The 14911-nt window shown below is 41.2% G+C and overlaps 1 long non-coding RNA gene across 1 annotated transcript; it reads right to left on the bottom strand.

Annotated features, from left to right (window-relative positions):
* Positions 1–10872: 10872 nt before the first annotated feature.
* On the bottom strand, positions 10873–14076 carry LOC140594927 (uncharacterized). Its single transcript, XR_011996198.1, has 3 exons — positions 13734–14076; positions 12376–12545; positions 10873–11593 (listed from the first exon to the last, which is right to left on the bottom strand). It is a non-coding gene; the product is annotated as an uncharacterized lncRNA (long non-coding RNA).
* Between the last annotated feature and the right edge of the window lie 835 nt (positions 14077–14911).

The following is a 14911-nucleotide window of genomic DNA, read 5'->3' as shown; positions in this document are numbered from 1 at the left end:
TGATGAATGGATAAGTAAAATGTGGTCCATCCCAACAACAGGAAATTATTTACCATAGAAAAGAATGACATGCTGATACGTGCTACAACATGCATGAATTTTGAAAACACACTGAGTGAAATAAGCCAGACAAAAGAGTACATATTGTCTAATTCCACTGATATGGAATGTCCAAAACAGGCAAATCCAGAGACAGAAGTTTGATTAGTAGTTGCCTAGGGTTTGGGTGGGAATGGTTTGGAGGGAAAAGTGGAATGACAGCTAAAGGGGTTTTGGGAGAGGTGATAAAAAGGTTCTAAAATTGATCATGGTGATTTTGCACAACTCTGTGAATTTACCAAAAACTATTGAGTTTTATGTTTTAAATGGGTGAATTAAATGACATTTGAATAATATCTCTAAAAAGCTATTGCAAATATGTTTACTGAGGAATAGGAAAAAATTTTGGAAAGTATTTTTAATCAAAATGTTGGTAGCAGTTGCCTCTAAGTGTGCAACATGCACCAGAGCCCCACGTGAGCTGTACTTCTTTCCATGAAAATATCTGAAACAACTTCTATAATTTTGTTTTTGGATTTATTAGGCTACAAATAACCCATTTATGATTGGCTGTGACTCACAGCAATCACCATGCAAATTTGGGAGTTTGAATGGGGGGGAAATATATAGCCTACAGGTAGCATTCCAATGTGATAAATTTTTTATTTTTTGAGATTTTATTTTTAAGTAATCTCTACACCCAACGTGGCGTTCAAATTCACAACCCTGAGATCAAGAGTTGCCTGCTCTACCTAGCCAGCCAGGGGCTCCTCCAATAGGAGGAGTGATGAGTGTCTGACAAACTATACATTATAGACTAATGTTGCATTTCATAGATATTTTAACATTCATTTTTTTCCCTGTTTTTCCTCCACTTGTATTTAGTAGCCAATACAATTTTTCATGTCCCCTATATTTCTATGTGTCTGAGATGGGCTCAGAGACCTGAGCCAAGGCCCGTGGGGCTAACATCTAGGGCAGGAGTCCTCCTCATTTTCTCATCAAGGATTATGTCCACTTGCCTATTTGCTCCCAGTACCCAACATAGTGCCTGACAAATAGTCTGAACTCACTAAATATCTTTGGATTGATTGATTTATGGAGGCATCAGATCTTCAAACCTTCTTTAAGAAGGTATAATACTATATAAAATACTGTATAATTTTACTTAAAAGTCTTTCCTCCTGGGACACTGTGGCTGGCCTAGTGGTTGAGTGTCTGCCTTTGGCTCAGGGTGTGATCCTGGAGTCCTGGGACCAAGTCCTCCATTGGGCTCCCTGCAGGGAGTCTGCTTCTCCCTCTGCCTGTGTCTCTGCCTCTCTCTCTGCATCTCTTATGAATAAATAAATAAAATCTTAAAAAAAAAAAGGTTTCCTTCCTTTTCAGACCTCCATAGATAATGGGGGTTATACGTTTGCATTCTTCCATTAAAAACCCTTCATATTCTTGATTAAGTAATCACGATGCCTCTTAGTCAACTTTTTTATTAATGAGACAATTCTGGCTTTATTTATTTATTCACTAAAAAAAATTATGATCAGTCTACACCCTGTCCAGTGTCTGTATGTCCTTGTCAACACTTACTGGGATAATATTTCATAAATGTTTGACAGATGTAATACATAGGTAATATGATTACCCTCTAAATCATACTTGTTCATAATGCCAACTGTTACTCAGCTTGTGGTCACCCCTGGTTCCATGTTCTTTATCTTTCTACCTTGGACCTAGTTGTTCCTTATTCCTTTTTTGGATAATTGCATTTTCTTCTATAACTTCTGTCTTGTAGTTCTCTACTAAACTTTATGATTTTTAAGATAAGGTTAAATTTCATTCCGGTTTTACAGAAATTTTTGCTCCAAGAGGCTCAGTGAATACAGTTGGGCCAAGTTTTAGAAGTCTAGTTATTAAAACCTGTAATTGACCTAACATGGGTAATTCTCATAAAATAAACTTCCAGGATATAACACAGAACATCTGAAATTTTATTTTAAATATTCAAGAGTTAGAACATTTAAAATTTGATAGTCATATTTTAAAGGCTTAGCATTACATGTGGAAAAAGTTTCTCAGTGCTGCCAACTATATCTCTCTTGTAGGCACATTTAGAATGTGTCCACCTTCAGTTGTTGGTACAATAGCAAACAATGTTTCTCTTTTCTCTAACACCTTCTTCATTTATTCACACTATTTATGTTCTTGGCTATGTCTGGAGAGAAGATAATTTATCTTTAATATATTATACATGAGTTCAGAGACTTTTTCTCCATGTGAAACTGATATTCTACTTGCAAGTCACCGTACAAGACTTGGAGACTTCCCAAATGGGGCTTCTCTTGAAAGGCTCATCACCTAGACAGATTTTACTATAAATTAAATATAGCCCTGAAACATTTGGCTTAATATTATGAATGCAAGTCACTGAGCAAGTTCATAATGATAATTACAAAACAATCTAATCCTCTCTCATTCTGCCTTATATAATTATTGCCACAATGCTTTTCTTAAAGTTATCTAGCTAACACACTTTCCCTATTCACATTAAGTGTCAACCTATTTCTCTATTTGTTTATTTTTTTGGTGTACTTGATCATTATTTTTGCACATAAAATGAACATCTCTCACATCAATTACTACAGCATCTTTTTCTTGCAATAATAATTATGCATTGATTCTTCAGCTGACAGAATTTTCAGATAAAGAGCATGTAGAAGATATTTCCTCTAAACATCTAAAATGGGACACCTGGGTGGCTCAGCGGTTTAGTGCCTGTCTTCAGCCCAGAGCGTGATCCCGGGGTCCTGGGACCGAGTCCCACATCGGGCTCCCTGCATGGAGCCTGCTTCTCCCTCTGCCTGTGTCTCTGCCTCTCTCTGTGTGTCTCTCATAAATAAATAAATAAAATCTTAAAAAAAAAAAAAGAACATCTAAAATACTCACCCATATTTTGAAAGGGAATGCATCAATATTAACACAACATTCTAATTATATTCCTGTTTATATTTCCTGACATAAGCTGATGAACCATGGTGGCAGCCTTTGCAATCACACACACCAGGTCACAGATGCTAGAAACGGTATGGATGGAGGCAGGCATTTGGCTCCCTTGCTGAAGCCAAAAGGCAGATTTGGGGCAAATACTAGAGCCGATGCTTAAGTCTGGTGCAATCTTACATCATCAAAGAGCATGGACTTTGGAGCCAGATGGCCTGGATTTGAATCCTGGTTCTGCCACTAGCTGGCTGTGTGAACTCAAAGGAGTTACTCTCTGTGCCTGTATCTCCTCATTTGTAAAATGGGGATATTAGAGTATCTATCTCATTGGCCTGTGGTGCTTAAAAATGTGCCTGTCAAAAAAAAAAAAAATGTGCCTGTCATATAGGAAGTATAAGTGTGTAAGTGTCTGCTGCTGTTGCTCTTATTATTAACTGGCATCAATGGAGCTTAACTCATGGTATATTGCTTTTAATGAACTCTATTCTCAAAGTGGAAGAAAAGAGAGAAATCAGACAATAAGAAACAAGTGTCTGGAACACTGAGATCTCCTGTGTTGTTTAGAAAATTTTGTAAGAATATAAAGAACAAGCGCACCCGGGTGGCTCAGTCAGTTAAGCATCTGCCTTTGGCTCAGTTCATGATCTCAGGGTCCTGGGACGGAGCCCTGCATCGGGCTCCCTGCTTAGCCAGGAGTCTGCTTCTCCCTTTGCCTCTGCCTGCTGGTCCCTCTGTTTGTGCTCTCTCTCTCTCTCTCTGTGTCAAATAAATACATAAAATATTTTTTCAAAACGAATATAAAGAACAGAGTTAATCATAATTCACTATCATTCTTTATCCTATATAAGGGACTTAAATTATTTGAACAAATGTTTAATGACTTTAATTGTGGAAATTATAAAACAAACACAAAGATAGATCAGCTTAAAGGACCATCTGTGCCCACCCCCATCTTCCACGATGAGCAACACTCCACCTGTTTAACTGGGAGCATTCAAGCCGAATCCCCAAATCCCTAGTGTCACTGGTTGTGTGACAGACAAGGGTGGCATGGAGTCAGCTGTTCCACAAAATCATACTCTCCAAGGTGTGACAACTTTTAATTTACCAGAGAGCTGGAAGGAGGTAGGAGGAATTTAGCCCCTAGGGCAAATGTTTATACTAAAGAATCCTTTTTTCATTTTTAATTCAAATTATATTCCAATTCTTTTTTTTTTTTTTAATATTCCAATTCTTGATAATAGAAGAGGCACAAATCACTTCAGTTGCTTTTGATTTGAGCTGTGCTCACAGTGTCAAACACTTTTGCTGCCAGCGGATCAAATAAAAGCTTAAAACCTCTGATGTCAATGGACCAAATACAGATTCTTAATAGTGGCCTCATCTTGCTGCATCAGTGCATTTATCTACCGAGACACCCACACCCCTCAGGCCTAGAGAGCTGTACCTAGTAGCGCCCTGCAGACTTTGTCATATCATGGCCTACAAAGAAAATGCAGTGTATTAGGCACACTGCGGTAAACAGGTGGGGAATGCTTGTAGCCAGGGGCCTGGGATTAATAGGTCTGCCACTCACGTGAAGCCTTTGTGCTTTGCATGATGGTTGGGAAGTTCTGGGCTGCAGTAAGTGCTATATATACACTGACTTATTTAATCCTTACAGCTACCCTACAAAGAAGGCACTATCATCCTCTGTTCACAGTTACAACAAACTGAAACACAGGGAGGGGAAGTTGCTTACCCGAAATCACACAGCCAGGAAGTGGCAGGAATTGCTGGTACCAGATTCTGTGCACTATCGGCCTCACTAGTAAATCTTTCCTGATTACCCCATGTTTCCAACTAGGCCACACCATGACATGCATGAAAACCCAAATTTATGGCCTTGTTTTTGATGTGTCCTCACATGTCATCCATCTCATCTGTCCTTTCAGATTCTCTATACTAGGTTCCAAACCACTGAAGAGCCTGAACACAGAATGATACTCAAATACCTTCTGGCCAAATACCTCAATCACATGAAAACTATTTAACCCTTAACACCTATAGACATTCCAAATATTTGATAACAATAAAAATGAGCCAAAAGTAGCAAGACAAGATCTGTGAGAGATGATTGGTAACCTATTTTATCAGCACTGGATGGGTCAAAAGCCCAGAAAAGAGAACACTTCTAAGTTCCTCCTGTATACAAGATGGAGACTGAACACTTGAGTGTTCTTGTGATTTTCTGCTCTTATGCTTTTTTCTGGCATCATTTCAGATCTGTGTTTTCATCTCTGTGAATTCCTGAGAATGTAATCGTACTACCTAAGTCATTCTATCTGCCCTAAAACAAATATGCAAACAAAAACCTTCAGAAAGCTCAGTGATTACCTGAAATTGATGCCAGTGTAGACTGACATCGTGACCAGCACAGAAGGGGCTGCTGAAATGAAGCAATCATTGTTTTGCAAAGTTTTTATCATCCAGAACAGCACAAATCTTTCTTTTCATTGAGATGAATCACCTAGCTCAGGAAACAAAGTGATTTTAATAATAATCACGATGACACATCTTATTTGTAATTACAAAACATTCTTGACATCATCAAGGCCATGGGCCTGGAAGAGGGAGGAGGAGAAAAAAGAGCAGGAACATTCCCTCAGCACCTACTATGTGCCAGGCAATTCCATTTCCATGATAAAAATCTTAGAGAGGCAGGTGTGATCATTCTTGATTTCCAGATGAAGAAACAGACTCAGAGAGATTAAGGAATATATCCCAAATCACACAACTAGAAAGTGGCAGAGCAAAGATTAGGAGCCAGTTCGGCCCAGCACTAAAGCTCATGTGTTCCTATAAGCATTCTGCTGCCTCTTAAAATATCCTGAAAAAAGCTTTGAGAAATTTTGCGGACTCACTAATTTCCCAAAGATTTGATTTTAACCCTACACCTAATCAGAAAATAACATTTTCTCAAGATGCAAAACTTAGTAGTACCACTATTGAGGAAGAGTCAAAGATAATCAACATGCCTGAGGTGTCAGATCACTGGCTTTGATTACTGGCAAAGTTGTGTCATCTTGGGACTTGTATTCTCCAATGCTGCTTGGTGAAGAGTGTGGAAACCTGTATCACGATGGTCATAATCCTTCCAGATATAAATGGATTAAATCTATCTGTTAAAGGGCAGACATTATTATACTGGGAGAAATCCTGTTTGGGATATACCTAAAGCAAAAAGACAAGGAAAATTATGAGAATAAAGGATGGGAGAAGATATGCCAGGAAAGTATTAACCAAAAGAGAACTGACATGACTATGTCAATATCACAAAAAATAGGCTCCAGGACAGAAAATGTTACTATATAACGATATAATTTTTAATTCACCAGGAAGACAAGAATTCCAAGTGTATATGCACCTAATAAAAAAGTTTTGCACCACATAAGTAAAAACTTAACATATAGGGAGAAAGGGACAAATCTACCAACAGTTCTCTCTCAGTTATTGCTAAGTGAGCAGCAAAAAAAAAAAAACAAAAAAAAAAAACTCAGTAAATATATTTGGACAACTGTGACCTAATGGTCATACATAAAATCCTGAATGTAACCATCAGAGAATATCCATTTTTCTTAAACACACATGAAATGGTTACAAAAATTAGCCATGTACTAGTCATAAAGCACATCTCAATAAATGTCAAAAAAGTAAATATCACATCCATCACATTCTTTAAACACAGTATAATTAAATTGAAGTCAATAACAAAAAGATAAGAAGTTATCATATATTGGAATTTTAAAAATAGAATTCTAAATAATTCATAACTCTAAAAAGAAATTATCATAAAAATTTAGAAGTATTTAGAATTATATTGAAAAACACATACTTGTGTGTTACAGTGAAAGGGGCATTCAGAGGAATGTGTAGTCCTAAATAGAAGGGAAAGGATAATGAAGAAAAGAGTAGGCATCAATGAAGTGTGGGGGAGGGGTGCCATACACTGGAAAGAATTGACAAAGTCAAATACTGGTCCTTTAGAAAGATTGATAAAAATAGACTAATTTCTGATGATACTGCTCAAGAAAAATAAAAAGGTGCAAATATTTAAACATAAATCCAGCAGAAGGTATTTAACTACAGATACAGCAGGAACTAAAAAGTGGAATCAATAAACAGTTTTATACTGATATACTTGACAATTAGATAAAATAGACACATTTCTGGAAAAATGCAACTTTATCAATGCTGACTCAAGAAGAAATAGAAAGTTTGAATAGTCCTAAAATTACTTTAAAAATTAAAACAGCATGAAAAGTCCTGCCAAAGCAAAACATCAGGCTCACATAGTTTCACAGGTGAGTTGCCCCAAATCTTCACAGAACCAATCATTCCAATCTAACAAAAATTCTTCTTGTGTTCAGGAAAAAAGACATCACTGTCCAACTCACCCTATAGGTTCAGTGTAATCTTAATTTACAAAATCAGGCAAGATCAGTAAGAGAAATGGAAATTATAACTCAATCTCATTCATAAATATTGGTGCAGAATCCTTTTAAAAATTTGCAAAAAAGATCCACGTGTGTTTTTAAAAATATCATGTTAAATTATTCCAAGAGCAAGGTTGGGTTGACTTCAGGAGACCTACGAGCATCACTGCCTAGTGAAGAACTCACTTTTCCCAAAGAGAGATCTGGCCTTTGTTCTAGCTCCTGGGAAGTATCCCCCAAACTCTTGAAATTTCCTGAGGGAGAAGAGTGTCTTTGTTATCCCTGGGCCACACTTGAGAGTCTACCTTAATGAGATGACTCAGGGTGGGGACTGTTCATGCCAGAAAGACCAACTATGTGATTAGAGAGTTGGGGCTTTGGGCCGCTTGAAATCAGCCTGACTTGGGCAAGCAGTGGTGCTGCTGGAAACGGAAACCAAAACCACGTGGGCAATAATTCAATCAATCATACCTATATAAGGAAGCCTTGATCAAATTCTGGACACCAAAGCTTGGATGAGCTTCCTGGGTTGGCAACACTCTGCTTATTACCACACTTTGATGCTGGGAGGGTAATGCCTCCCTGAGGACACAAAGGCTTTGTGTTTGAAACTGAGTTCCAGATTCTGCCTCATGTCTGTTCCCTTGGGGGTTCTATTTTGTATCCTTTTGCTAAAAGAAAACTGTAAGAATAAGTATAGCATTTTCCCGGGTGTGTGAGTCATCCTAGTAAACCCAGCAGTCCACATCCCTAACTGTGTAGACAGCTGGTCTAGGAGAGGATAGCCCTGAGGACTCCTGAACTTGCAACCTGCGTCAGAATTTTGGGGGCAGACTTGACAGTCTGGAGGATTATGCCCTTCGGCTTGAGTTTGGACAACTCTGGCCTGACATCCATCACAGTAACAGACTGAATGAGAAAAAAATTTGAAAATCTCAATGCACGCAATGTTCTTCCTCATTTTGTTTAAAAAAGAAACTTTTAGTAAACCAGGATTACAATGGAACTTCCTTAACCTGACAGAGACTAAACAAACAAACAGTATAAATACAAAACTGTTTGCAGTATTTCCTTTAAGATCCGGAGCAAGACAAGGGTGCCACTATCACTACTTTTCCCCCCAAATTGCTGGGAAACTATACAACGCAATAACCAGAAAAATAAATTCAAGGATTAAAAAGGAATAAAAAGACAGTTACTATTTTCTGGTGATATAATTTTCTTTCTATAAAACCCAAAAGAATATATAGATATATTTTCTAAAATAGTAAGTTTAGCAAGGTAGCTGCCTATAAAAGCTATATTGAGAAATCAGTTGCATATCATAACAGATTTAGTCTGGACACAAAATGCTAAGCAGGGAAAAAGGTCCCATAAGATTATAATCAACACGTTGCCATTTCTATAGAGCTCAAAACCTAGCAAAACTAAATAATAAACAAGCATACATACATTTGAAATAAGACCCTCTCTCTCTCTCTCTCTCTCTCTATATATATATATATATATGTGTGTGTATATATATATATATATATATATATATATATATATATATATATATTTAAAAACAATGGTACACACAAGAAAGAATACCAACCACAGTTGTTTGGTAGCCATAAATAGGAAACATCCTACATACCCATCAACAAATAAATAAGGCAATAATGGGAAACAGAGTGTAGCATGTTCATACAATAAAATATTATTCTATAATAAAAAGAAAGAACTCCACATACACTCAATAACATGGATGAACTTCAAAAACATTACGGTGAACAACACTTTTTAAAAACTAGACACAAAGAGTAGACATTGCTCGATTCAGTGTACATGGAATTCTAAAACAAGCAAATCTAATTTACGGGGGAGAGGAAAGAGCAGTGGCCACCTCTGGCAGGGGAGAGGCAATTGGATGGCAAGGTATATAAAGGACTTTCTGGGGTAGGAAATACATGTTTTGAATAGGATACTGGCTCTGTGGGTGCAAACATTTCTCAGAATTCCTCAATCTATACACTGAAAGCCTGCATGTTGTTTTGTATATAAATTACATCTCCATTTTTTAAAAAAAGAACATATAGAGGCACCTGGGTAGATCAGTTGGTTAAGCATCTTGGTTTTAGCTCAGATCATCATCTCATGGTTGTGAGATCGAGCCCAAGTTGGGCTCTGCTATCAGCGTGGAGTCTGTTTGTCCTTCTCCCTCTGCTCCTCCCCTATTCTCTTTCTCGAATAAATAAATAGATAAATAAAATCTTTTAAAAAATTTTTAAAAGAATATATGGAAAGAAATTATGTAACCAAAATACAACAAAAAAAGCAAAGTCTTGAGAAACACAAACTGCCAGTTAAGATTGTAGTTACTTGGGTTTTGGGAGGGAGAGTAGGTAAATTGGGAAAAGGAAGGATCACAACTCATTGGTGATATTCTAGCTGCTGATTTGGGTGCTGGGTCCAAGGATTCATTATATCTTATTTAACATATATGTCACATTCAATATTTTCAAAGTTTCAAATAATCTATCTTTAAAGATACTGAAAGCAAATGACCACTTTGAGATGAGAAGAATAAAAAAGATCCATGAAGGAAGTACACCTGAAGGAGAGAGAAAATTTTTATAGGCAAGGTTGGCAACATAAATTCTAGATAGGATACTGATTTTAAAACTGGCAAACGCTATACTTCCTTCAGCAGCACATGTCCTAGAATTGGCAAACTCCCAGATGTAAGGCAGAGCAAGTTCTTTTCGAATGACTGAAGCACTTGATTATAGCCTATTTTACATTGTTCTTGCTTCTAGAATGGAGATCATGTGTCACCAACAAGGTGAACTTCGTTGAGCATATGGACCAGGTAATATACTATTTTTTAGCATCTCTCAAGGAGCCAAACATTCATATAATATTTGATCAATAAATGTGTTGGGCATCTAACCTTGGTCTACAATTGGTTAAACAGAACACTAAAAATTATTATTTTTTTAAAGATTTTATTTATCTAGTCATGATAGACATGGGGGGGGGGGTGGGCAGAGACACAGGAGGAGGGAAAAGCAGGCTTCATGCCGGGAGCCTGACACGGGACTCGATCCCGGGACTCCAGGATCGCGCCCTGGGCCAAAGGCAGGTGCTAAACCACTGAGCCACCCAGGGATCCCCAGAACACTAAAAATTAGATAAATTTTCTTCTCTGGTTATTAAACTTATATGCTAAGCTTATAAGGTAACTTTTTCACTGATGTTTGTGTGTACGTATGCGTGCATGTATGTGATGACATTTACACAGTATCGGCTCAGAGAATACTGTCATTTTTTTTAAAGATTTTATTTATTTATTCATGAGAGACACACAGAGAGAGGCAGAGACACAGGCAGAGGGAGAAGCAGGCTCCATGCAGGGAGCCCGATGTGGGACTCGATCCAGACTCTAGGATCATGCCCTGAGCCGAAGGCAGACATTTCAGGCAGACATTTCAGACCTGAGCCACCCAGGTGTCCCGAATACTGTCATTTTTGATAAGCAGGAAGAATTACTGAATGTTGTTGTGAGTCGCTACAAAATATTTAAGAACAGTAGAAGTCCTGAAATCTAATGTGAGTAGGACCTGCAGTTGGTTGGAGGATTGAGAATTTGGGTCACATTTTCCATCATGAAAAGTGAAATATACAACCCCTAAACATTTTATTAGGACTTAAACCGAGCAGTCTCTTTGCACACTGGACAGTCTGCTGACAGGATCTGAGCTGGGTTTTGCACAGGTCCCTAACGCTGGTCATCTGCAGGGGTCCACGGTGGCCATACATCTCCAGCGGCACTCAGCATGCCTGGAAACTCCACCAGGCTGCCGCATGTTTGCTTTCCTCCCCGAGTGGGGCCTCTGGGGCAGCAGCTCGGATCACCTGGGACCGTGTTAGGAACACAAATCTTCAGGCCCTGCCCCAGACCTGCTGAATCAGAAACTCTGGGGGTGGGGCCCTGATACGTATTTTAACACAATCTCCTCATGATGCTGACGCATGCTAATGTTTGAGAACCACTGTGCTTCGTCCCGAACTCTCTGTCCCTTTCAGTTCCTCAGGCTGCACTGAAAAAAAAAGAAAACAAAAAATTCAGAAGTAAACAAGCTTGCCACCGTCAGAATCACTCTTTGCTCCTGCCCTGAGAAGGCGCACCCAGTTCAGATGCACAACGCACCTGGGAATCATCCTCAATTCCTTTCCCTCCTTGATATCAAGTCCTGTCCCAAGGCGTGTCCCAGGTCACCCACTGCTGTCCATCTCCTTGACCACACCCCAGTCGGAGCCACCAGCCTCTCATGACCGGATTCTGCAATAGACTCCTCCCTGGTCTCGCTCCCTCCACCTCTGACAGCTTCGGTCCATTCTCCACCAGGACCCAGATGCGCTCTTAAGCACAAGTCAGATTCCACTGCTCCCCGGCTCAAAGCCCTTAGGATGGCTGTCCCATGAACCATGAACCTGGAGTGGAAGTCAGACCCTCTATCCAGGCTTAAAAGCCCTCCCTGACTATTGCTCACACTGTTCCCGGAAAATGTTGCTCCCCATACTGGGCTACATTGACCTTCCTTTGGGAAATATACCAAGGCTTGTTTCCACCTCAGGGTCTTTGCACCTGCTGTTCCCACCTGCCTAAAAGGTTCTCCTCAACTCTGTGAAGCAGGATTCTTCTTGTCATTCACATCACAGTCGAAACAACACAGATCCTGCTGCCTATCTGCCTAATCTAAAGTACCCGACACAGCCTAGCTATTGGGTTTTCCTGTCTGCTTCCCCACAGGGCAGAGACCATTAGGGTCCTTTTATCATCCCCACATCTAGAGCAGAGCATGCAATGCGTGCTCAATACCCATTCGCAAATGATGAACACGTGTCGACCGGAGCATTGGGGAAAGCTGTTGCAGAGTGCCCGTCGCTGTGCATGTGGCCCTCCGTGCCCTCTTTTCCAGCTGCTCACAAAACCCTCCACATAGGGGGTGCGCATGTCTCCAGAGAGGCTTCAAAGTCAGACTTGTGCTTCTGTTGGATGCATCACAATGCAAGTTACATTTTATTTAGAATTTCTGTAGTCTAGTAAGCTACCACTCTCCATAGACATTGAAGTATAAAAAGGTCCTCCAGATTCTTATGCTTTGTGCTTAGGATTAATTAGAATTCTCTCGGAGCGCCTGGGTAGCTCGGGGGTTGAGCATCCACCTTTGTCTCAGGTCATGATCCTGGGGTCCTGGGATCGAGCCCCACATCGGCCTCCCTGCTCATCAGGAAGCCTGCTTCTCCCTCTCCCTTTGCCTGCCCCTCCCCCTCCTTGTTCAATGTGTGTGTGTCAAATAAATAAAATCTTAAAAAAATTTCTCTCATCTCCATACTTAGAAGCCCATGATTATATAAATTTCTTTTTTATTTTTTATTTAAAGATTTATTTATTTACTTATTTATTTATTCATGAGAGACCAGAGAGAGAGAGGCAGAGACACAGGCAGAGGGAGAAGCAGGCTCCATGCAGGGAACCTGACGTGGGACTTGATCCCAGGCCTCCAGGATCACACCCTGGGTCGAAGGCTGCACGAAACCGCTGATCCACCCAGGCTGCCCATAAATTTCTTTTTTCTTTTTTCTTTTTTTTTAAATCCTATCTCCTTCTTCACAGATTCCTGCACTATTCCCAACTCCCTTCAACCTCCCCACCGTCTCTCCCCAGGGGCTTTCTTGCCCTGCTGCAAATCCTCCCTCCTCTGCCCCCTTGACCTGTGGTGGGCCGCCACGCTGCGCTGTCTCTGCACCACTGCTGGACCTTTGAAAACATGCATCTCCCGAAATCGATTCCCTGCTTTGAATGTCCCTGGATGTCACACAGTGCCTTGCCAGGTAGCTTTAACAACCCCCATGGCGCTGCCACCCCTTCACCTCCAGGGGAGTCTTCACTATACCTACTCTTGCCCTGGGTCCCCCTTTACCCCTTGCCTGCACCTTTCCTTTCTGTTCTGCTCTGATCTGCAGCTGGGCATCCCCTCTGCTGTAAGGCCAGGGTGGCCCGGCTCAGAGCAGCCCTGGCAGTGACGGAGGAGCCCTGCAGTCACTGCGTCACAGGCACACTCAGTGGCCAGCCGCCTTTACCTCCCCTCTCCATGGCTTCCTCCCAAAAGAACAAGCACCGTGACAATGCTACAGGTGGAGCCCTGAGGCTGATTGCAGTAAGGTATCCCCCACCTGGGGATGGTGGAGCAGGGCTTTGGACAAAGTCTTCTGAGCCCCGAGTGCACAGCCCTGGCCCTCGCCTTGTGCCGCCAAGAGCAGAGCAGGGCTCCGGGTGACCACTAGGTCAGTGGAGCTCTTGCTCTTGCCCGGGCTCCCCCAAAGCTCTGGTATGGGCCTTGTTAGGACCAAGGTGACACTGGGGTGCACTCAGGATCCACGGTGTGCGGGTCTGGTCCTCACAGCCTCTAAGCTCTCAGCAGCTGCACTTCTTCCCCATGAGGACAAGGGGAGGGACAAGCTCTGCCCTGGAGCTGCCCAGTCCGCCGCGGGCCACAGAACCTGAGATCAGATGACACGGTTGGCCACCAATTGGTCACACTTCACCCAGGGGCAGATATGTGACCTGCATTTAAGGGCAGCCCCTCTGCATTGCTGATGAGGTTGCATTTGAACAGGATGAAACTTTGGCCTTTGCCACTTTTTATTTTTTTATGTTTTTAATTAAATTGCCTGGGTCACTGACACCTGCAGAGACTATGAAACGCAGCCTTGCATTTTGTTAATGATACACCATCTGTTTGTTCACACTGTGCGGTCACATGATCTTTGCTCTGCAGAACATCCTGTCTCACTGGCCTAAACCAGTTTGTGGGTGAAATGCTTGGGATGGGTGCCAGAAAGTCTTCTCTTCTCCCTTTTTCTTTCTTTCTTTCTTCCTTCCTTCCTTCCTGTCTTTTCCTTCCTTCCTTCTCTCCCTCCTTCTCTCTTTCCTCCCCTCCTTCTTCCTCCCTCCCTCTCCATTTCCCTCCCTCTCCTCTCTCTCACCCATTTTAAGATTGGCTATTGACCTCTAACTGAATTTATGTTACTGTTCATGCCACCCAACTGCCCCGTTTCTGTTGCAGTATTTTGGCCTGACTTCTGACAGGTGCCCCTGGAGACCAGAGGAGGTGCAGACAGCTCAGACAACTGGGGGAGAGCCCACAGCAGACGCTGGAGGGCAGTGCTGCCCACCCAGGCTCAGAGGTTGCAGAGAAATCCACTTACACCCCTGGGGCAGCAGAGGCTGAGAGAGGCTGGAGAACCCCTCTGACCTCACCCAGAGCATCATTGACTCATCTTCACCCATAACGTTCAGGACAATTGGCTCATCTCACATGATAATTAGATTAGTTCCCTGAAGAGTGTTG

The sequence above is a fragment of the Vulpes vulpes genome, chromosome 12 (assembly GCF_048418805.1).
Source record: "Vulpes vulpes isolate BD-2025 chromosome 12, VulVul3, whole genome shotgun sequence".
Taxonomy (NCBI): domain Eukaryota; kingdom Metazoa; phylum Chordata; class Mammalia; order Carnivora; family Canidae; genus Vulpes; species Vulpes vulpes.
This window is presented reverse-complemented; position numbering and strand designations above follow the sequence as displayed.